The sequence below is a fragment of the Schistocerca gregaria genome, chromosome 2, assembly GCF_023897955.1.
Source record: "Schistocerca gregaria isolate iqSchGreg1 chromosome 2, iqSchGreg1.2, whole genome shotgun sequence".
NCBI lineage: Eukaryota > Metazoa > Arthropoda > Insecta > Orthoptera > Acrididae > Schistocerca > Schistocerca gregaria.
Genome location: NC_064921.1, coordinates 257,824,846 through 257,848,260, shown reverse-complemented (window position 1 = coordinate 257,848,260; position 23,415 = coordinate 257,824,846). Strand labels below are relative to the sequence as shown.

At 37.4% G+C, this 23,415-nt stretch overlaps 1 long non-coding RNA gene across 3 annotated transcripts in view; it reads left to right on the top strand.

The window, feature by feature from the left end:
* LOC126336820 (uncharacterized) overlaps positions 1–16,303 on the top strand; it is a 37,046-nt gene extending 20,743 nt beyond the window's left edge. For 2 of the 3 annotated variants that reach the window (XR_007565002.1, XR_007565001.1), the window contains one exon: positions 1,943–2,503. This is a non-coding gene — a long non-coding RNA (uncharacterized LOC126336820). Of the gene's footprint in view, positions 1–1,942; positions 2,504–2,678; positions 8,284–14,686 lie in introns of those variants that run through there. The other variant, XR_007565003.1, reaches the window with a different exon arrangement.
* Positions 16,304–23,415: the final 7,112 nt, after the last annotated feature.

Here is a 23,415-nt window from a genome sequence, read left to right as displayed (position 1 = left end):
AATATCCTACCAGTGTCTTGTGTTAATATTCATTGGCAATTGTTTTATTAGTTAAAATGTACATATTAAAAAGAATAAAGACACCCACCATCTAAACCTACATACACACTCGGCAAGCATCCCTAAGGTGTACAGTAGTACTGTGTACCACTACTAGTCATTTCCCTTCTTATTCCATTCAGAAATGAAGTTAGGGGTAGAACAGTGGCCTTTGTGCCTCTATACAAGACCTAATTTCTCTTATCTTGACTGCATAGTTCTTACGCAAAATGTATGTTGGTGGTGGTAGAATCATTCTACAGTCAACTGCAAATGCCTTTTCTCCAAATTTTCCCAACAATGTTTCACAAAAAGAAACCCATCTTTCCTCCAGGAATTTCCTTTGAGTTCACAAGGTATCACTGTAAAACTGATATGTTGATTGAACCTATCAGTAACAAATTTTTTAGCATGCGTGGCACATGGGAGTTGTTTTATATGTCAAGCTATGCAAAAGCTTAAAGGTGCATAGAGAAGGATTCATAGCAAAAATGAAAATGTTACTTCAGAAGAATTGCTTCTGCACTATAGAAGAATTTATGAATGTCAATCTAAAATAAAATATAATGTTTGTACAAATTGTAATTGTGACTTGTCCCATAGCCATGTGTAACAACACACAACAGGATTTCTGGGACCAATAAAAATCATATCATATATCACAGTTAAAAAATACCACACTATGCAAGAAAAATGCCTGAGTGATGTACTGATAATGCTATTAAAACTGAGTGGCACTTTCTTTAAGAGAGAACTTATAATTTTCTTTAAGTTAGAAAAGATAGTAGGCGATATTTGGTTAGATTTTATTGTACTTAACTTTTTTTTCTGGGTGATGTGATCACTTTTTATGTATATCAGAAAAGATTGTTAAACATATTTGCATTCTGTGAGTGACAATTTATGACATGCTCTTCCAATTTGATAATGACAGTAATGACTGTGATTGATTTTCCTCTTTTTATCATGTCAGTACATTCCACATGAATTTAACACTTTTGCCTGAAATTCTGATTAAGTGTGAAAATTGCTGTTCTTTTAATACATTTTAAAAGATAATTAGGTAATATTTGCAGTGTGCAATTATAACAGCATTTTTTTTTTCTTTGGTGAAAGGGAAAACTGACATCAAGCCATGTGGCATTGAAATAATTCAGTGGTTACAAGTGAAAATGTGTACTCGACCATCCCAATTTCCTACTTTGCATGAGCGATCACCTTAACTGCCTTGGCCATTTGAACACACTTCCCACCCAACCCAAAGTCCCAACTTGGGTGTATCTACAATATGTGGTTGCACCCTCTTGCTGGAATCATGCTAAATGCTGTGAGCGATGAGTATGTTGGACAGGGGGCACTACGGAAGTAGTGTGCGAAAAGTTGGTAATGTGTGTTGGGTGGAAAGCGAGTTCAGATCACTGAGGTGGTTAAGGTGATTGTTGGTGCAAAGCAGGAATTACGGGTTTGAGTTCCAGTCCGGCAAAACTTTTTTGCTTGGCACCATTGAATTATTTAAATGCCCTCTTGTGGTTGATGCCAGTATTTCTTGTTATATATATATGGCCACAGAATCACAAATGCATAGTGTCTCTTTTTCAGATATGTTCGAAAGAACGGACACCACACATATAGTATAGCATTTTTTCTAATAAATGAAATTTCTTTGTTAATTTGCATAATTTTCAATGTATTTTTTATCTGTTTATTGCATTGTGGCTTCCTAAATGGCTTTTTAATGTAATTAATCATTAATTTTGTTTGCAAAGATAATTACAAACAGTGACACAGATTTATCATAAAACATATTGAATGTATAAATTTTGTTCACATTTCTTTAAGAAAAGCTTCCAGTATAATTTTCAGGATATGGGACTTAGACTTATGGATGTGCAAAAATTTGCAGATGCATGTGACATAAGGAGACAGAAAATTAGAGAAAAATGCAGAAAAGAAGAAAATACTTTATGAGGAGGTGATGCAAGGACGAGACATATTCTGTATCACAGTAATATACCCAAGTCACTTACAAATATATTTTTTAAAAAAGGATGTAAGAATTTTAGAAATAATGTAATATGTGACTGAGTATGGTGGCTGTAGTACTTATGCACAAAAAATGTAATCACTTATGAAAAAGTTGTTGTGCATCATGATAATTGAAAGAGTGGTATGAAAATTTCAAGATTGCTAATAGCATTTTAGTCATTCTATAGCAATTGTGACTCTTTCAGAAACAATATTCCATCAGTCCCTCTTTCCATTCTTGTTTATGTTGTTCCTTACAGCTTTGTACTTCTTTGGTATCTCAGTGCTTGACACATGTTATGCTAGTTGCCAGTGATGGAAATTTGTATTGTAATGGAAAGTTAGCAAAATGTGGGATCAATACTATGACATGCACATTTTACATAAGACTGTCACATTGAACTCACTGTGCACAAATAAATTTAGCAACTTCCCTTCAGATGTTTGTAGATGTATGTATTAATAGTCACCACTGGCTGATATTTCTTATAAGAAATCTGTAGGACACTATGCATGTTTAAATTTGAACTATGACTAACAAAAGCCACTAAGGTTTAAATATACTATACCTTACTTGTATAATAATTGCTAAAAAAACTGTTAACTTTTTGCAGTTAATATGGAATGTCAGAGCAAAGGACAAATGAGAATTGCGCAGTTGCAGACGTAATGAGTTCAGGTCACCAAAGAAATGATAGGTACCCAGGAATCTGAAAATCTCGTCATGTTGGTAGAACACAAAAGTATGAATGACAGTTGAAGAAGAAAATCAAGCTACTAAGAATGATAGCAAAATGTGGGAAGCTCATTCAGAAAGGGATGAACTATTTAAGATTCAAAGAGATTTATTAGTGTTACCGGTACAAAAAAAGTAAACACACACTATTTGACGGATACTTTTATTTACTTTTCCACTTAGTCATTCTGAACATATTCTTCATTGTCTCTATTTTATAGTTGTACGAGGTCATATCACATGACTGTCTGAAGAGAAATATAGAATGTGCAACAACTAACGATTAAAGAACATTTATAATGCATCAGTAGTATCAGTGCAGCATATACAGAAATTATTACAGACCTGTAACAATATACAACCATTTATTGTAGCTATCAAGCCCAAGATCGTTTTATTAATATTAACACTAATATAACAATATAAATAGTAATTCATATACAACAAAAATTCTACAGACAGGATTTGCTGGTCATTTTGGGCAGCTGTGTGAAGTATAGGGAAGCTTGAACTCCCAATCAGAAGACAAGAATGAAGAGAAGGATGTTAAACTTTTCAGCCAACAAAACACCAACATATAAGGAGTAATCAAAGGGTTTCTGTTCTAAGAGCATACAGTTTAGAATTGCAATACCAATCAGACAAAATTGCCATTCGCACTGAGGCAATCATCCCACTGATGCACCAGGGTTGGAGGTACCAATTTGGTAAAACACCATGACCTGCCGGATGAAAAAGTCTTTAAATGTCTGTTGCACATCCATGTCCGACAAGAATGGTTGACTGTTCAAGGTCTTTTTTAAGGGACCAAAAGTGCGATAATTGCATGGGGAGGGATCAGGACTATAGGGTGTGTGCTTGAGTGACTCTCGCTTGTTGCTGTTGGTAATGGGCGAGCCTAGCCTTTCAGATCAACTGGTATCTTGTGTCAGCATAGAACTTGGCACAGCATTCCCCAACAGTGGTTGTCAACAGACATGCTGCCCGACACCTTTTCTTCATTCTCTGATTTGGTGTGTACCGGTGTTTGCCCTTTGACAACCAAGGAAAGAATAACAGCACATTGGTCTGTCTGAATGAATTTGGTAATAATATTACCATAGTTTGCCACATTTATCACTTGTCAACATGTCACTTATTGTATACCCACATCAGAGTCACACTATGTTGCATACATGCTGCAACACCTTCAAATTGAAACTTTTTGATAGCTCCTCATATTTGCACTAATATGGAGGAAAGAAAAATGGGCAGACACTTTTCAGGCCCAAAGAAAAAAATCAAAAATACAGTGCTTTTCAAGAAGCTGTAACACTTACTTCAATACAGCCTTACCAGAAACTAAATGGAAAAGAAAAATTCCTTAAAACAAGCAGTGGATCATGAAGGAAGTAACAATAGATCTAAGGGCTACATTAAGAGTAATAAATCAAAAATACTGAAAATATCAAAGAGCACCAGAATAAGTATAGACAGATGATAAAACAAACAAAAGCTATTTCAGAACCCACAAATAAAATGGAGAAAGCCTGGGATATAATGAGCACTGAGTGTGACAACAAAAAATACACACAGAACCTGTGTGGCTACAGAGTGGTGTGGCAACTGTTGTTGTAGAAAAGCTGGATGGGAACAGAAATTGATTAGCAAACAAAATAACACAGTAAACAGAAGATTTACTTAACTTGTATTTCTCCAAATGTAGAAAGACTCACTACAAATAATGCAGCAAAAATTAGAGTCCAGCTCATACAACAGTAACCAAGATGAGACTCAATGTACTAAGCACGAACGACGGTGTCATAGCATTGAGGTTCCATGTTCAAGCGGATTGTCTACCGCTAGCCATCTTGCATTGTGGTGGCAGAGGGCGGTTGTAGTCCAGAACTGCTGGAGATGTGGCTCAGCGGGCGCACACCATTGGGTCCACCGTATCTGCATGACCACAATTGGCATCAGGCAGAAACTTGCAGTTCCATTGCATGATGTGCATTGGGTGATAGTGATACGTGACACCACAGAACTAATGGCCAGAGAAATCACAAGACTATATTCACAGATAATACCATTCCGTGCTCTTGAAACCAGAAGCTAGCAAAGGTTTATGTAAAATCTAAAGGCAACGAAGTCTGCTAAACATGATGAAATGTCGAACTATCTAATCAGGCATGTAGCAGCCAAAATAATTGTGCCATTATGGGGCATTGTCAATTACTCATTACATGGAGTGTTTTCTGATCAACTTTAATTAATTGAAATAGTACCTATACACAAAAAATACAAAAGAATGTGTGACAGCCTGAGAGGAATTTGTGGTGTTATATGATGGTTGATCACATTGCAAAATCATTTTCTCTCTCTCTCTCTCTCTCTCTCTCTCTCTCTCTCTCTCTCTCTCTCTCTCTCTAACAATTACCTTGATACATTGGATCTGTTTGCATTACCACAACTGGCTGACCACCAAGACACTGTCCTTTTCCAATACCTGTCAACCTCGTCAATGATTTAAAGAAATAAATCATTGCTATCATTGCCACAGTTGATATGCCTAGAGCTTTGATACTAACTGGATGTTGTGCATGTCACTTAAGGCAAACATGTTGAAATTGATTGAATGGCATAAAAACTTTGTGAGATAGTGTGTCATGTAAGCCAAACACGTTGTGAATATCTTAATTAGTTTGGGTGCTATAACACATTAAAGTTGCAGTGTACCTTCTGAGACACCCTGTATATTCAAGATCATTGTGACTGTGTTACAAGAGCCCACAAAACTGGAAGTGAATGAAATTGTTCATCCCCATAAGACAAGGAACAGAAAAAAAAATTGCTGCGCCTTTCAAATAAACACAGATTCTCGAAAAAAGACCTCAATAATCCATTATCAAATGAATATGAGCATTGCCAAGAGAATTACAAAGTCTCAAAGCTAAGAAGATTTTCCCTGCAACCATAAAAAATTATACAGAAGGCTAGTTCTGTAGTGTGCTGAATATATGAACAGGTAGTGAGATAAAGTTCATCCTGTGAATAATAAGTTGTTTGCACAGTCTTTAAGAGAAAGTGAACTAGCATTTGATTCAGCTGTTGTACAGGGCGGTGCAGTTAGATGTACTCCCCTCTCCTTTGAATGTGAATGCAGTATTTTGACTTATGTAATAAAGGAAACAGCTACAACGATGGAAAGTTTTATGCCATAATAGATTGTTAGCATTCTTCTGTCAGCATTTCATCAGTGAAGTTAGACATTTCTCTTTGTGGTCTGCAATATGACTACTTCAATAAAAGTAGAATTAATATTGTGGAAGCGTGTGAGAAAACAGGTTCAATTAAGGAAACTCAAAAAAAATTTTCATGGTCAGGTATGCCGATAGAGGACTACCAGCAAAGAGAGCAATAAAGAGCCTGTATTAAGTCTGCACACCTACTGTAAAAGTAAGGAGAAAATACAAGAAAATAAGACTCTGTTACCCAAGTGATTTCTAATGAGAGACTTGGGTGAAGTAAAGAATCACCTTGGGATAAATATTTACTACAATTATATGGAGAATGTAATGCCTTTTAACAAGGGGTCCAAGGTAAGTGCCATAACCCAGTTTCTCAGAAACTTGGCTCAGTGGAAGAATACACATCTCAGCTTATTTGAAAATACTCGACCATTTCTGAGGAAACGAGGCTCCGAGTTTTCGAAGTGCCTTTAAATGTGTGACGAGTTCAACAAAAGTGTTGGCACAGTGGATGGCTTGGCTACTTCGTGCTTTTGTGCCCCACATTGAAAACCTGATTTTTAAGGTATATACACATGTCTGTAAATGATTGCTACGCCAATTTTTCTTATCAAGTTAAGGAATGCAAGGGAGTTATATTAATTATGAAATTACAGCTGGGTTTAAAAAGTGTTATATATTTGTTATATACATATATGTGCGTGTGTGTGGGGTGGGGTGGAGGGGGGGGGGGGGTGGGGGTAATTTCTGGGATTACAATCATTTTAAATTCTCGTACTCTTAAAAAATTTTATTCTTACATTTTATTCATATGTTTATTCTTTAGGAAGATTTGGTGCATTCCCTTGGATGATACAAATTGTAGAAATATTCAGAACAGAGAAATTCTAAACACAGTGAGCATCGCATGAAAGCAATGTGTCACAATCACATTTCTTAACATAAATGTCACACCAGAAAGGTATTGCCAATGATTTTGTGGTGAGCCATGCATAATGAACTACTTTTCTAAAAAATGGCATTCGCAGTTGATTACAAATCAAAAAATGCATGGACTTTTATCATGTTGCGTCTATTGCAGTATCCCTGTGCACGCAATGGTTGTATAGCAATTCTGCAGGTTTTGGTTGAAATGTTTTATTTGCCAATGAAACTGTTTATCACGGGACTGACAGATTGGAGGAATCACTCTCTATGGACAGTTTGGTATACCATCTTCATCCATGAATTTTTTGCCGTATAGCGAAGGATTACTCTGTCTGACCCATGGCTCAATTATGAACAAAGATAGCTCTGTCCTTGAGGGGACAACACCAGATGGGCAAGTCAGAATCAATTGAATACAAGACCCTATTTGTAGGCTGCAGGTATAAATGGATATACTTGCTGGCCAACTATACCCCAATTCCCAGGAACACTGTAGTCTTTCGAGAATTTTGGCGTAAATTCTAGAACCACTTGGCCTTGTAATGTCTCAAACACACAATATTTTAGATGTGAGAGAGGGATGATAGAATCCTACCTACTGCACGTCGCATGTTTGTGTGTGCAAGTTTGAAGTTTGTCGTGAGAAGACTGTAGACACGGCGGTTGAAAGGCACCGATAAGTACTTGTCGTTCGATACATGGCAGTTGTAGTGAAAGAGCAAGGAAGAACTATGGAACTTCTAGGTTATTCTGTGTTAATCATATCAGTGACCATTGTTATAAATAACACGAACATTTGAGATTCTGAATTGTGAAATAACTCTTATATTGGACTTGCTGGAGGCAAGACATATTTTACAATATGTTTACCATTTTGTGAGAAGAGGAATGGTTATTAAACCAACTCTTTCATTAGAATGTGGTGACCGGTGTGAAAGGACTGAAGGAAAAAAGGAATTTCGAGATGAAAATAAGAAAAAAATGTATCAATTGTTGCCATAGCAACCAAGCATAACAAGACAAAAGAACTATTTCATGGAATTGGATTGTGCTTCAATATCTGATAGAGAAAATTTGTAAATGTAAATAAGGGAGAAGAAGTGAAAAAGCCACAATGAGAAAAACCGGAGAGAAGATCTCAACGTATTAGACTAAGAAGAGATACACTTAGAATGAGATGACTAAGATGATCTGGTGTGGGGAGCATACAGTTCTCACACATGTGGGTACGCAGATGCAGAAACCAGCATCTGACACCTACGGCACCAGTTGCTGTTCACTGGTGCTGATCACACCGATCTCACCGACGCAGCCCAGATTCTACACCGGGTGAGCATAAAACAGAACTTTAATGTTTTAATACAACGTGGTGTACATTGTTAAGAGAACTTTATTAGGTTAGTTATTATACTTAAAGTTAATTTTTAAACACTCACAAGGTCTAAAACTGGTAAAACCATGGATAGCATTCGGCAAGTTGGGGAAACTTCAGAACCAGGCTTTGCTATGAAAATTTCCGAAGAAGGGCCAGACTGGTCTGAGTTAGTAAACCTAATCAAAACTTTAAATGCTAAGTTAGATGGCCAGAGTCATCAGTCAAATGCTCAGAATAAAATTCTAAGAAAAGAAATAGGTTTGATACATTCTAGTTTAAATGCTCAGAGTGAAGTTCTAAACAACCAGAGTGAAACCTTGAATAATCAAGCAACAAATCTAGGTTTGTTAAATGCCAAAGTGGACTCGCAGAGCAAAGAATTTGGTAATATATGCAAAGGCATGAATGCTTTAAAGACTTTATTTGACACCTTAAATAGTAAAGTAAAGGATTTGAAATTAGACTTAAAGAAAGAATTAACCAATTCATCGGATATTCATTTAAATCAACTGTTCACTGACTTCAGTCAGAAACAGAATGATCAGTTACAAGATTTAGCAAAAAAAGTTAGAATTTGATATTGAGGAAAAATGTAATACTTTAGAATTAGAGATTAATGAAAAGTGAGGATCATTGGAGGATGTATGTAATGCTACGTTTAATGCAGTAAAGCAGGGATGGCATTGATAAGCAAAGCAAATTAATGCCTGCCATTCAATCCCAAATTACAGTTGTAAGTACACGAGTGGATAATGTAGAAAGAAACTTTAAAGAGAAAATAGCAAACTCATAAATGTAAGTAGTCTGGAGGAACAGGTAGAAGAAATTATAGATCGGAAAGTCACTGAGAGAATAACATCTGGGAATGCATCGCCTTTGGCTTCTTCCAAATTTACTGATTCCAGGAAGAGCATAGACGAACTCTGGAGAAAAGTCAAACTTATCCAGGAAGAAGTAGAAAAAAAGAGTATCTTCACCTAATGTGTTAACTAGGGAATTTGTGACTGATTTGCAGTGGGGATACTTTCAAAAGAAGTCTGCCAGCACCCAAGAAAAGTTAATATCAGACCCACTGGACACGGGCGAAGTCGTATATCACCTAGGGACGTTAATGTTCCGAGTTAACAGGCAGTGTGATGACCATTGGATCCCGAGTTGTTTTAAGTGTTTCTTCTGAAATAGTTTTCCCACATCAAATTCCCTTCAAATATTAAACTATTCTGTCACCTATTCCTAAAATTTTTAACTATCCTATAATCTTATTGCCTAGAAAACTGAATATGACTACAACCTAGGAGAATCACAGAATAAGGAAGAAAGTGATCTCTAGACATGAAATAAAATGAATAGAATATTATATTAGTGGAAAGTGTAATATGATGGTACTGTTTAAACAGAGTGATATCTAGACAACATAAACTGAATGAGATATTATATTTCTGGAAAATATAATATCAGTTGAATATTTGAACAACTGTTATACTGTAATGTATAGATTTTCTATTTTGTATAGAATATTTTATACCTTTTATGAGATGTGATGTACGTGGGATGGATTGTATCAGTTTTGGAAAAGGATGGGTATTGTGGAGAAAAACATGGTTTACGAGAACACATAAATCATGACTAAAATAAAACACACATCACACCTTTCAGATACCCCTCGCAAACAAGTGTGCCTGATTCTTCACCATTTACCGTTTCCGTAGAGTTGCTAAGATTTCCTTCGGGAACCTCAAGGGTGTAGGTGGTAATGTCCGTTCTGTAAGAGACTATTTAACACCAAACCACCTCTGGCGTCTCACTCAAGTACCTGCGATGTAAGGATCCTGGGGAATAGGGGTGGGAAAGGTTTCCTGTCTTTGGGGCTATCTTCTTTCTCTTCTTCAATCTTAGCAACCATTTCTATTTATTTCCTTTCTTACTTCTCATTTTAGGACCTATCTTCACATACTTCTGTTTGAGAAGTCCTTCCTGGTTTCCAATTACCTACATCTTATCTTCAGATAAGAAGACTGAAGAATAAGACTACATGAACACACATCTGTATACACACAAAATTACATTTATACACAAACATTAAAATTACAGACTAGAAACCTGTCGTGATGTGAGAACTGCCAGGTATTGTAGGGGAAAGAATATGCGTACATAAGGAAACGTATACATGTAGGAATATAAACAATATGATGATTCTACATTGTCCATTTATAAAAAGAGTTAATCATGATGCTTGTTTAAGAAAAGACAGTATAATAAATACTCTGAAAATTGATGAATAGTAGGATAATATGACTTGAATTATAGGCAGACATAGCACCTACCAAAAGTTGAGAAGTAGAGGAGGACTCCAGGGATTAAATGATATATTAAGATGTGAATACGAAGTGTAAAGTAGATTTGTAGCTTTACCAGAAAATACTTAATTATAGTATACGTAGAAACATGAACTAGGGTAGTGAACCGTGAGGCCTACTCAGACAGGGTAATGGGGGACATATCCAGCATTTATAAAGGGCAAGTGTACCGAAGTGGAGACAGGATGACTTGTGGCCTAAAAATGAGAATGTTTTATAAAGGGGCGTACCTACCAGCCCACCAGAATGGAAAGAGGAAGTGCTCTCATAAGGACAACCCACAAGCAAGGTATAGGTGCTGACCCTAGGGGAAAGGGACAGTATCATGACAGAAGTCACACATTTTATAGGAATTATTCTGGAAAGTATGAATTCTACACGAAACTAGCATTATTATGTTTCATATAAATAAATGAGTGTCAAAAGAACACTTTCATTTCGTCCAGAGTTCCTACAAGCTACAAACTAGTACAAAGAATGAGAACAGAAAACACAATACTCAAGTGTCATTAACAACTGCAATTTACTATTGGTAATAAAGAAAAAGTCTCACGATTCCTAAGTACTAGTCAAGGTTACTAAATCATTAACAAAATCCTCATGTCTAAACAAAGTAGAGTAAGAAAATAGTAGGAAGACTGTAAGCAGAAGCCTGTTTAAGAGATTAAAGAATTGTCGTTAAAAAATGTATACAAACATATAGAAGTAAAGTATATGGTTGTTGTTGTTGTTGTTGTTGTTGTTGTGGTCTTCAGTCCTGAGACTGGTTTTGTGCACCTCTCCATGCTACTCTATCCTGTGCAAGCTTCTTCATCTCCCAGTAACTACTGCAACCCACATCCTTCTGAATCTGCTTAGTGTATTAATCTCTTGGTCTCCCTCTACGTTTTTACCCTCCACGCTGCCCTCCAATGCTAAATTGGTCATCTCTTGATGCCTCGGAACATGTCCTACCAACTGAGCCCTTCTTCTAGTCAAGTTGTGCCACAAATACAAATCTGAAACGCTTAGCATGCCATTGCTAGTCTACATTTTATATCGTCTCTACTTCGACCACCATCAGTTATTTTGCTCCCCAAATAGCAAAACTCCTTTACTAATTTAAGTGTCTCATTTCCTAATCTAATTCCCTCAGCATCACCCGACTTAATTCGACTACAATCCATTATCCTCGTTTTGCTTCTATTGATGTTCATCTTATATCCTCCTTTCAAGACACTATCCATTCCATTCAACAGCTCTTCCAAGTCCTTTGCTGTTTCTGACAGAATTACAATGTCATTGGCGAACCTCAAAGTTTTTATTTCTTCTCCATGGATTTTAATACCTACTCTGAATTTTTCTTTTGTTTCCTTTACTGCTTGCTCAATATACAGATTGAATAACATCGGGGAGAGGCTGCAACACTGTCTTACCCCCTTCCCAACCACTGCTTCCCTTTCATGTCCCTCGACTCTTATAACTGCCATCTGGTTTCTGTACAAATTGTAAATAGCCTTTCCCTCCCTATATTTTATGCCTGCCACCTTTAGAATTTGAAAGAGAGTATTCCAGTCAACATTGTCAAAAGCTTTCTCTAAGTCTACAAATGCTAGAAACATAGGTTTGCCTTTCCTTAATCTTTCTTCTAAGATAAGTCGTAAGGTCAGTATTGGCTCATGTGTTTCAGTATTTCTACGGAATCCAAACTGATCTTCCCCGAGGTCGGCTTCTACTAGTTTTTCCATTCATCTGTAAATAATTCGTGTTAGTATTCTGCAGCTGTGGCTTATTAAACTGATTGTTCAGTAATTTTCACATCTGTCAACACCTGCTTTCTTTGGGATTGGGGTTATTATATTCTTCTTGAAGTCTGAGGGTATTTTGCCTGTTTCATACATTTTGCTCACCAGATGGTAGAGTTTTGTCAGGACTGGCTTTCCCAAGGCCGACAGTAGTTCCAATGGAATGTTGTCTACTCTGGGGGCCTTGTTTCGACTCAGGTCTTTCAGTGCTCTGTCAAACTCTTCACGCAGTATTGTATCTCCCATTTAATCTTCATCTACATTCTCTTCCATTTCCATAATATTGTCCTCAAGTACATCGCCCTTGTATAGACCCACTATATACTCCTTCCACCTTTCTGCCTTCCCTTTGCTTGGAACTGGGTTGCCATCTGAGCTCTTGATATTCATACATGTGGTTCTCTTATCTCCAAAGGTCTCTTTAATTTTCCTGTAGGCAGTATCTATCTTACCCCTAGTGAGATAAGCCTCTACATCCTTACATTTGTCCTCTAGCCATCCCTGCTTAGCCATTTTGCACTTCCTGTCAATCTCATTTTTGAGACGTTTGTATTCCTTTTTGCCTGCTTCATTTACTGCATTTTTATATTTTCTCCTTTCATCAATTAAATTCAATATTTCTTCTGTTACCCAAGGATTTCTACTAGCCCTCGTCTTTTTACCTACTTGATCCTCTGCTGCCTTCACTATTTCTTCCCTCAGAGCTACCCATTCTTCTATTGTATTTTTTCCCCCATTCCTGTCAATTGTTCCCTTATGCTCTCCCTGAAACTCTGTACAACCTCTGGTTCTTTCAGTTTATCCAGGTCCCATCTCCTTAATTTCCCACATTTTTGCAGTTTCTTCAGTTTTAATCTACAGTTCATAACCAATAGATTGTGGTCAGAGCCCACATCTGCCCCTGGAAATGTCTTACAATTTAAAACCTGGTTCCTAAATCTCTGTCTTACCATTATATAATCTATCTGATACCTTTTAGTATCTCCAGGGTTCTTCCATGTATACAACCTTCTTTCATGATTCTTAAACCAAGTGTTAGCTATGATTAAGTTGTGCTCTGTGCAAAATTCTACCAGGCGGCTTCCTCTTTCATTTCTTAGCTCCAATCCATATTCACCTACTACGTTTCCTTCTCACCCTTTTCCTACACTCGAATTCCAGTCACCCGTGGCTATTAAATTTTCGTCTGCCTTCACTATCTGAATAATTTCTTTTATTTCATCATACATTTCTTCAATTTCTTCTTCATCTGCAGAAGTAGTTGGCATATAAACTTGTACTACTGTAGTAGGTGTGGGCTTCATATCTATCTTGGCCACAATAATGCGTTCACTATGATGTTTGTAGTAGCTTACCTGCATTCCTATTCATTATTAAACCTACTCCTGCATTACCCCTATTTCATTTTGTGTTATAACCCTGTAGTCACCTGACCAGAAGTCTTGTTCCTCCTGCCACCGAACTTCACTAATTCCCACTATATCTAACTTTAACCTATCCATTTCCCTTTTTAAATTTTCCAACCTACCTGCCCAATTAAGGGATCTGACATTCCACGCTCCGATCCGTAGAACGCCAGTTTTCTTTCTCCTGATAACGACATCCTCTTGAGTAGTCCCCGCCCGGAGATCCGAATGGGGGACTATTTTACCTCCAGAATATTTTACCCAAGAGGACACCATCATCATTTAATCATACAGTAAAGCTGCATGCCCTCGGGAAAAATTACTGCCGTAGTTTCCCCTTGCTTTCAGCCGTTCGCAGTACCAGCACAGCAAGGCCGTTTTGGTTATTGTTACAAGGCCAGATCAGTCAGTCATCCAGGCTGTTGCCTTTGCAACTACTGAAAAGGCTGCTGCCCCTCTTCACGAACCACACATTTGTCTGGCCTCTCAACAGATACCCCTCCGTTGTGGTTGCACCTACGGTACGGCTATCTGTATCGCTGAGGTATGCAAGCCTCCCTACCAATGGCGAGGTCCACGGTTCATGGGGGGTATATGGTTATGAAATGTAAAATGTTACCTTGTGTGATATTATGTACATAATGATTATGAGTATAATATCGCTTCTTCAATTGGGGGGGGGGGTCACATTATGTAGCGTTTTGAAAATTTCACCATATATTCTAAAACCACTCGAACACACGATATTTTAGATGTGAGAGTGGGAGGATAGAATCCTACTTACTGTGCATCGCATGTTTGTGTGTGCAGGTTTGAATTTTGTCGTGAGAAGACTGTAGACACAGCGGTCAAACAGCACCAACAAGTACTTGTCAGTCGATCCATGGAAGTCGTAGTGAAAGAGCAAGGAAGAACTATGGAACTTCTAGTTTATTCTGTGTTAATCATATCAGTGACCATTGTTCATTGTTATAAATAACATGAACATTTGAGATTTGGAATTGTGAAAAAACTCTTATCTTGGACTTGCTGGAGGCAAGACATATTTTACGATATGTTTGTAGTAGAAACGTGGTTGTTAAGCCAACTCTTTTCTAAATGGACTTAAATCTGTTTCTAATGTGATACTATATGAGTTACTTATGAGAAGTAAAATGTTTATGTGTGAAGTGTGAATTTTGTTCTTTTGAAGCTCATATATACCAATAGTCATTGAAAAGTATTCTTCGAGTACCAAATTATTTCACAAGTGGTGAGAGAGTCTTTAAGGTTCCTGTAACTAGCATCATTCTTCAGAGAAGTTTATAGAGATTCCAGAAGTTGCCTGTCTAGTGAAGAAGACTGGCTGTATACACCAAGTATGTCGACTCGCATAAGAGAAGTGGGAAGGTTGCAATACAACTCCACACATTCTTTTAGCCAAAAAAACATTAGAACACGTAGGCAACACCACCAATATCATTGACAAGGCAGTTTCAAATAATTCTCTCTCTTTAAATTCATTCAGCACGCAGACAATTAGTTGATGAATAAGGAGAACATTATTTCAACAAGCATTGGGTGAGGGGGGAGGGAAATAATAACCAAGTTTCAAACCCAGGGCAGAAGTGTGAAGTTGCTATGCTCTCCGCTATGCCACCACTTTGGTTGAACTAGTTGTGCACTAAGAGACATCTGAAGTCTGTCACAAACTTTTATCCTCATTTCCTCAGAAATGTTATAGTAACTGCTGATAAGACGAGAAATATCATATTGAACATTGAAAGTTGTACAACACACTAATTTAAGTTAATTTGAAATCAGAACCAGCACAAGATGTGAGTCATGACATTTAATACAGGAAAGTGTTTGGTCCTTTACTGCACGTTAGCTCAGGAATATGACCAGATACAAGTTACAGTGTGAACTATGTGATTAGATTTCAAAATTGTTACAGTGATACCCACTGTAAGTATGATGTGAGCATACCAAAATATTTGCATCAAAGAAAAGAAATAAAGTTTACATATGGAAAGACTGAAAATACTGATCCCTTTGACTGTTTTGTAGATGCAGATTGGGCAGGTGATTGTGTAGAAGTGTTACAAAATCTACTTTTGCTGAGAAAGTAGCATTGTCAGAAGTTGTCACCAAGATTAAGTTAATTGTGGATATTTTGAATACTGCTGATGCAAAATATATTCAAGTACACTATCATTCTGTGAATCAGACTTTTTTCCAAACCTTTGAGCAGAGATAAATGTATGAAATTTCAAGAAATGTTGAATGTAATTTGATTGCAATATAAATACAAGGAGGAACGTTGGACTGTGGTATATTTATAGCTGTAGTACTGACAATGTTGAGAGGAAAGTATAGTGTGTGTACGTGTTTACAGTCAGTTCCATGCTGTGTGAGTCCACTGCGTAAAGTGAGATATACATTGTATTTGCTTTGTTGTTAATAAATATCAACTTCATTCAGTACCTCTCTTGTTACAGTTCTAAGGCTTTTACACTTATGCAGTTTTTATGTATAGTTATTGTTCCATAGATCCAGAAATGAGATGACACTCTTGAGTTGGAACAAGTCAGGAAAGTATAACATAAAACATTTGAATATATTGCTCACTTCCCTTATCATTTGTCAGGAGATCGTTAAAATATGTGAATACATAACAGTAAACTGGAACTGCTAATATTTACAGACTTAATACACTGTCAGAATGAAACACTAATGCTCTTTTAATAAATTTATCATATACAAAGTATCTATTCTTGACTGATGGGTCCAAGTGCTATTGTAACTGAAATCTAAGAGACATTTTTTCTTAAGCTGGCCAAACAATTCCTGTTAAGACATTTAAGATATTCATCATTAGAGTAGAAGTAGTTGCCTATCAAAAAGTCTTCAGACCCTGTTGAAACTAATCTCTTTTTGAAACCAAGTTTTTAATGGTTGCTGGAAATTTATTAAAAATGTGTGTTCCTGAATTTTAGACCCCTTTTGGATTAAGGTAAGTGATTTTTAGGTCTTTATGTAGATTGTTCTTATTCCTAGTATTGATACTGTGTATTCAGCTATTGGTTGGAAATAGTGAGATATTACTTGCAATACATTTCAGTAAGGATTAAATATACTGAGAAGTTGTGGTTAGAATACACCGTTCCTTGAATTTATGAGTTCCATTATATGCTTTTGCACTCTAAAAACCTGATGAATTATCCCAGAATATGATCCCATATGACATAACAGAATGTAAGTATGCAAGTTCTTTTTATACTTATATCTATTACATCTGACATCATTCACACTGCAATTGCAGACTTGTTTAAGCACTTCAGCAATTCTGTCATATACCCTTCCAAGCTGAACTTATTATTGAGCTGTAATCCCAGAAATTTAACACTGTCATCCTCTTCAATGTGCATGTCTTCATATGTTATACACATGTGGGAAGGAACACTCTTACAGGTTCTGGACTGCAATATGGTGGGTCTTTTCAAAGTTTAACAATGGAGAATTTGCTTTAAACCATTTACTAAAGTTGGTGAAATTTTGATTAGCAAACATTTCAAAATTTGTACTTGACTTGCTGTTTATTGCAATGTTTATATTGTCTGCAAACAAACAAAAAAACTTAACATCTGGCACTGTAATAGACGAGAGGCCAGTAATGTATTGTGAGAAAAAGCAATACAGAACCTTGAGGAACAGTCAAGAGGAGGACTGATTGTTTACTCCAGGGGTATTCCACAATGACACCCTCTGTTTGCTGTTAGTTAAGTCTTGAACCATTTTGCAGCCCTGCAGCATTGCCAATGATGTACTTAAGAGAATGTTAGGATTCATACTGTCAAGGGCTTTTGATAGTTCACAGATAATGCCAGTAACCTTTGATTTGTTATCTAATGAATTGACCACATTCTCCCTGGAAACAGCCTTCTCTATACCTGAACCCAAACTGTGGCTTGCTTGGTCAATACATTATTTGCAGTCAGATGCTTAACACTTTCGCTGCAACTGACGCTTATAAGCGTCACTACAAGCAATGAGCCACTGCGGCTGAAGCTTATAAGCGTCCGCGCTGACTGTCGGATTACTAGTCTAGTTGCAGCGTCTAAGCTAGCATCAAAGCGTGTAAACTTTTGTTTTGTGTGCTCAGTTATCAGACGTATATTGGTTTCCTGTCTGGTGGTGGTGGAGGGGGGGGGGGGGGTGCGAGGCATACCGCAGAGAGTGGAGCGGGGGGTGCGAGGTCTATCGCAGAGATTGTCATTTAGAGGTAATAGAAGAATTGCAGAGTGATGATAGCGTGGAAGCACAGCTTTCGAATCTGTTTCGCGCCAGTTCCGAATCTGACGATACGGATCACGAGGACTGTGCGGAAATGGACAACGAAAAAGAGCCCGACCTGTCACACGGAGATTATCCAGATGTGTCCTTGGCGTAAAGAACCACATAATATGCAGCATCATCCCTTTACCAAGGAAGAAGTTTTGGCCGGGCGCCGTGGCCGAGCGGTTCTAGGCGCTCAGTCCGGAACCGCGCGACTGCTACGGTAGTAGGTTCGAATCCTGCTTCGGGCGTGGATGTGTGTGATGTCCTTAGGTTAGTTAGGTTTAAGTAGTTCTAAGTTCTAGGGGACCGATGACCATAGGTATCACTTCCCATAGTGCTCAGAGCCATTTGAATCATTTTTGAACTAGTTTTCCTGGTTGTTTTGTTACGTATGGGTAAAGTTAAATATCTGCGATTAGAAGACTATTGGAAGAAAGAACCGCTGTTTGAGAATGGAGGAATAGCGATGAGTATAAGCAGAGGCCGGTATTTGATCATATTACGCGCTCTGCATTTTGCAAAAATCCACTTCCAGGGAAACCAAAACCAGACGATCGTTTATATAAGATACAACCTATATTGGATTATTTTAACACAAGAATGTCTGAAGTGTATTACCCGGGAAGAGATTTATCAATGATTCTTTGGAGGGGAAGATTGTCATTTAGACAATACATAAAAAGCAAACATAATAAAGATGGCATTAAGATGTACATGCTTAAGAATCCAGACGGTTTCATAAATAAGTGCGCTTGTACACGGGAAGCAGTGGAATATGGGGGAAAAGGACATGCTGAAAAAGTCGTTTTGCATTTGATGGCAGAAAAGCTGCATGTTGGTCATCACATTTACTTGGACAACTATTATAACAGTTTTCATTTAGCTACAACTCTGTTGAACCTAAGCCGGCTGCGGTGGTCGAGCGGTTCTAGGCGGAACCGCGCAACTGCTACGGTCGCAGCTTCGAATCCTCCCTCGGGCATGGATGTGTGTGATGTCCTTAGGTTAGTTAGGTTTAGGTAGTTCTAAGTTCTAGGGGACTGATGACCTCAGATGTTAAGTCCCATAGTGCTCAGAGCCATTTGAACCATTTTTTGTTGAACCTAAAAACACTTTCCACAGTACTCTGAAATTAAATAGGAAATATACTCTGAAGATGTTGAATCAGCAAAACTAGGAGAGGAGAGACAATTGCGCGGTATTCTAATGGAGTTATGATTGGAAAATGGAAGGATCAACGAGAGGTTTCATACATATCCACAGAACATCTAAATGCTATGGAGCAAGTGACGAATGCGCGCCGTCAAATAGTCACGAAACCATTGGCTATTATTAGGTACAATGCGTTTATGTCTTGGACTCATAAACAGGATCAGATGTTATCGTATTATTTATGCGAACGAAAGACTATCCGCTGGCCGCCAAAACTATTCTTTCATGTCAGTGTCATGCTAGTTTTCAATTCTGTATATCGTACAACAAATACTCAGGAAATAAAATGACGTACGATTACAGAATGAACATTATAAAGGGCTTCCTTCAACCAATGGACGTTCCACGAAATGTGAGCAAGAAACATCACAAACAAACACACGTTGTGCAAAAGCGGGAAGCTATTGCAGGGAAGAAGCAAGTTATGAGGAAGCGGTGTAAGAAGTGTGCAGAACAAGGCAAGCGCCTTGATACACCATACGAGTGTACACACTGACCAGACAAACCTGGATACTGCTTGAACAGCTATATAATTTCCCAGTTTTTTGCAAAAGAATACCGTGTGCTAAATTTGTTTCAATAGCACCGCAATTGAAGTGATGGGGAACACGAGAGAAGCTTCCACGTAGGGTGTGTTTCGCTTACTAATTTTTACACATCAGGGCGTCCCCTGGGCGTCTATGATAAATGTAAACAGCTAATTCTCTCATACCAGGAGCAAACATGCTTCTAAACTGACGACCTCTGTCAGAGTCGATCTTAAAAATGCACATTTTAAGTAAATATAATTTCAAATGAATCCAGTTTCCTTTTTCCTTTTTTTCCTTCTTAAGAATTTGCGTTTTGGAATCCAAATTTTTCCTGAATGCAGTGGATTTGTTGCTTGTTAGAATTGTATTTTTTGTTACATTATCAACAAATCACAAACATTTTAATGACGCTTGTGACCCCTATAGGTGTCAGACAGCAAAGAGACTTAACATCACACAATACAGTCAAAGCTTATTTGAAGTAATGCATCTAAGTTGTCATCATTAAGTCAGTATAGAACATGATCCTATAGATCTTACAAGGTCTTGATGTCAGCCTGTAGCTCAGGTGTGCTTAGGAGCGTCGGCTCTTGAGAGGTACCTGCTGTTTCAGTGTGTTACCAGCCCACACGCGCACGTTGCCGGGCTGCACTGGAGAGTAGCGCGCCTGCACCGATGCCGCAGTGAAAGTGTTAAGAAGATGCTTTGAATACAACCATTTCAAATACTTTTGAAACAGCCAACAGAAGCAAAACTAGTCAACAGTTTGATGCTATCTCTATATCCCTCTTTTTGTAAAGAGGCTTAACTTCAGCTTATTTTAGCAAATGTGGACATGTTCTACTGATAAGTTATATATGTAATCAATCTCTTAAGACAGAACTCAATCCACATGAGCACACTCTTTAACTTCATTGATATGTTACCATAACCAACACTTTGCTACTTCTTTGGGAGATGTGCCTTTTTTATTTTACTAAAATTGTTTGTGAAGACTGGTCTCAGGTATTTCATTGTGCTGTTTACTGAACCTCGAGCTGTCAGTAACAGAAAGAAAGTACTTTTTTAGGGTTTGCAACTCAGCAGAGCTTGTTGCACAATGCCGTTAAATTATATAATAAATTACCCAAAAAGATAAAAGATATTGACACAATTGGACAGTTCGAAACAAAACTGAAAATTTTTTCATTAAATAAAAGTTATTACGCTGTAACGGACTATCTGAATTAAAATATGTAGTGTAATTAAAGTAGCCTGCATTGTAATACATGAGGAAATCATTATAATATGAAATCCAGAATAGTACCGTACTATAAGAAAATTATGTAAGGGTATAAGACTAATATAAGATGCTTTAAAAATGTGTGTAAATATTAATTTTATGTGTATAAATTGTAGGTATATTGCATTGTATATGAGTTCGCTGACAAAATCCACACAAAGTAAATTGTTACATGGATTAATAAAGAAATCAATCAATCAATCTAAATAGACTTGTTGCCAATGTCATTTATTTTTAGAGCTGTTCCTTTTCGGACCCACCTGTCTCTGTCTTCACTATTTTGCTTATAGTTTTTGTTTCCTGAAATAATTATCTGTTCTCAAAATAAAGCTGCTTAGATTTCCGGATTACTTGCTTCAATATTTTGCAGTATTCTTGGTAATGGATTACAATACTGACATCAGAACTGTCCGTAGGATAGTACATAGTCTCCTTTTTGTCTCATGTGATATCTTTATTCCCTGTGTAAGCTATGGTCTGTTGTTAGATATCTGCTTGATTTGAGTTACTTTTAGGGTGAAAACAATTTTCAAAAGAGGAAGTAACTTTATTAACACTTTTGCTCTGCGGCTGACGCTTATAAGCGTCACAAGAAGCCACGAGACAGTGCGGCTGACGCTCATAAGCATCCGCGCTCACTGTCGGATTACGCAGTCTAGTTGCAGCATCTAAGCTAGTATAAAAGCATGTACACCTTTGTTTGGTCAGTTATCGAACATATATTGTTCGTAATTGAGGCTAATCAACAGACACCTGGACCTTTCAAAGTGAAAAGGAACAGGAAAAGTGTTAAATTGACAGAGGAACAGTTACTTAGTGTACTACACGACAGTGATATTCTTTGTAGTGAGGATGAGGCATACCGCGGAGATTATCATTAAGAGGCTGCAGAAGAATTGCAGAGTGATGATAGCATGGAAGCACAGCTTTCAAATTTGTTTCATGACAGTACCTGCCGTTTCAGAGTGTTACTGGCCCCCCACTTGCACATTGCTGGGCCGCACTGGAGAGTTGCGCGCCTGCACCGATGCCACAGCAAAAGTGTTAATGAATACTTTGCACCGTCCATTTGAGTCAGAAATATTGTAAACATCTATCCAGTTAATGTCTTTGAGCAGTCTCACAAAATTCTCATTTCTTTTACTGATTTATTAGCCTCCTGTACTCACATTTAATAGATTTTTATATCCTGAGAAGTTTCAACATTTAACACAATATGCTGCATGTCATGATCAGGTAGCTTTGCTTACTATTGGTTTTGTAATATGATTTCTTCCCCTAGATTTGTGTTTAGAGAGATTAGTAACAATCGCAGAGCATTTACATATCCTAGTTGCAAAGTTCACAGTAGGAATCAAATTGAACAACAGTGTTGCTGGTTCCAATAATTGTTCACTGTCAGAGCTTTCCATTAAAATCACCAGCAACCATTATTTCCTTGTTTCTTACTGTAAATGGGACATCAGAGCTTCCAGATCTTTTATAAAGAGGTTAAAATTTCCTGAAAGTGATCTGTATATACACGTACATACATTATAAATGACTTATGAAATACTACTTTGTTGTACAAGCTTCCAAGTGTTGTCCTGAGCAAAATTTATTAATACCAATACTCTTGACATTAAAACAGTTTCTGACAAATGTGGAAACTCCTCCCTTCATATTTTCTTTGCAGAAGTAAGAAGCTAATATGAGTCCTGTAATTTCTATGCTAAAAATAGTTTGTACTTGTATGATTTTTCAATAACATCTCTAATTCATTTTGTAATGACTGGAATCCCTTTATGTTTATGCATTTGTACGTTACTGAAGCAAGTTCTATGTTGCCAAAAATCACTTTCAGCTTAATACTTCCATTTAAAGCTCACTTTACCCATGGACCCTCTAGTTTCCTTCTTCTTCTTCTTCTTCTTCTTCTTCTGCTTCTTATTATTATTATTATTTTACTGTAGTTAGAGAGATGGAGACACTTTCAGGGATATGCTAGTGTGTACAGCTCCATCAGACACTTTCAGTTGTGATAACCTAAAGATGCTGAACTGTATTGCTGAGGATCCAGACATCGCACAATAAACCTGTCAGTTTGGACCCATAGTAGCACTGTACTCAGGAAATAGCATCACTGACTAGATGCTGCTTCTTACTTTTTGTAACAACCTGTATCTTTACACACACACGGTTACACTACATCAGTT